This window comes from Echinops telfairi, unplaced genomic scaffold, assembly GCF_000313985.2.
Source record: "Echinops telfairi isolate 266 unplaced genomic scaffold, ASM31398v2 ScPeMD7_18;HRSCAF=68, whole genome shotgun sequence".
NCBI lineage: Eukaryota > Metazoa > Chordata > Mammalia > Afrosoricida > Tenrecidae > Echinops > Echinops telfairi.
This window is the reverse complement of record NW_022103915.1, coordinates 74,808,281-74,810,161: the sequence shown is the minus strand read 5'-3', so window position 1 is coordinate 74,810,161 and position 1,881 is coordinate 74,808,281. Positions and strand designations below refer to the sequence as shown.

The following is a 1,881-nucleotide window of genomic DNA, read 5'->3' as shown; positions in this document are numbered from 1 at the left end:
TGGGTCCACTTGGCACCCGGCAGCGGCTGGACCGCACTGCACGTCTCCGGTGAGTGGCGGCCGAGAACCCACAGCTCCGGGCCAAGGGCCTGCCACAGGGCCCTTACCCAAGGTGCCCCGGGTCCTCATTTGCATGTCCCACCTGACAAGGAAACCTCGCAGGGCAATCTGCGGTCTAACGATCATGTCCTTCAACGGTGCAAGCTTTGTGATGTCGGTCAATTTCATCAAATTTCACTAGCATGCTGAGATCGACGTTGGAAGACATCTAAATTACAAACCATAACCTTAAAATGAAAGATTCGCTAGGTCCCTATATAGCTTCTGGCGTGGTAAGCAATTTGTGCTTGCTTCGGCGGCACATATACTAAAATTGGAACGATACAGAGAAGATTAGCATGGCCCCTGCGCAAGGATGACACGCAAATTCGTGAAGCGTTCCATATTTTGCGCGGTTTACGGAGGCCACCACGTTAAGTTGGTTGCTTTACTCTTAGCATATGTGATCCTATCTATTTTTTTTTCCAATTCAAATTAGCTTTTGATGTGGGCATGGACGTTTTTTCTATGAAACGCATTTCACACCACACAATCCATCCAATCTAAGGTGATCCATCGAGGATAATTGTAAATAAGCACGGAGATGACGGCAGTAATCAGTGGCAGATACCAAGGAGCAAGACTTCTAGCCGTTTTCTGTTTGGGACCTTGGTATTAATACCCAAACTATGCAGCCATTCCGATCCTGTGCGCTGCACATTAGGACTGTGCTCACAGGGTTTTCAGTGTTCGTGACCTTTGGGAGGCACATCAGCAGGCCTCTCTCAAGAGTGGATTCGAATCAACAGCCACCAATAAGCCCGATTGATCCCAGAACCAGTCAGGCCCGGAATAACAATCCGTCCCTTTGTGCAAGATGCTGTAAATACTCTGGTCTAAAATGACCGAAAAACAAAGCAGGCGCAAGACAATTCATGAAGTAATTATCATGTAGCAGCCAGTCTCCACGTGAAGCAGTCAGCCTCTCTGAGCCCCGAGGAAGTTTATTCTGATCGAGAGACGAAGAATCCAAGACCAGAAGTACACAGTTGGATTTCCGTTCCACGGAGATGTATTTTTGTACCTTCGGAGACATGGAAGAACAACGTATTTGCACATAATGTTTAACTCAGCTTCAGTCTCATTTCACAGATTGACTTACGTGAATGTTTTTGTACTGATAAAAGACCAACTTCAAGATGTTACCTCAATAAAGTAAAAGGAAATAGAGGTAAGAACTAGGAAACAAAGGATATTTATAGAGGTCTAAATACAAGCATGTACATATGTAAATATATTTATATAGGATGGTGGGGAAATAGATCTTCGTGCATATATTTATAGGTTTAGTATTAAGGACATTGGACCTCCACGCAAGTACTTTCTCAATGCAAGAACACTTTGTTCTATTACATTGGCATTCCATGATGCACACCTTCCCGATATGATAGCCGAAGACAAATGTGTGCTTAAGCAAATGTGGTGGAGAAAGCTGATGGTGCTCGGCTATCAAAAGATATAATGGCTGGGGTCTTAAAGGCTTGCAGATAAACAAGCAGCCATCTAACTCAGAAGCATTAAAGTCCATATGGAAGAAGCACACCAGCCTGTGTGACCACGAGGTGTAGAAGGGACCAGGTGTCAGACATCAAAGAACAAAAAATCATGTCAGTGGGTGCCCACCTTCCTGATATGATCACCGAAGACAAATGTGTGCATAAGCAAATGTGAAGAAAGCTGATGGTGCCCGGCTATCAAAACATATAGCATCTGGGATCTTAACGGCTTGTAGATAAACAAGCGGCCATCTAGGTCAGAAGCAACAAACCCCACGTGGAAGAA

The 1,881-nt window shown here is 44.9% G+C and overlaps 1 non-coding gene across 1 annotated transcript; it reads left to right on the top strand.

Annotated features, from left to right (window-relative positions):
* The first annotated feature begins 343 nt into the window (after positions 1–343).
* On the top strand, positions 344–450 carry LOC115868803. The gene has a single exon (XR_004045780.1). It is a non-coding gene; the product is annotated as a U6 spliceosomal RNA (small nuclear RNA).
* The last annotated feature ends 1,431 nt before the right edge of the window (positions 451–1,881 follow it).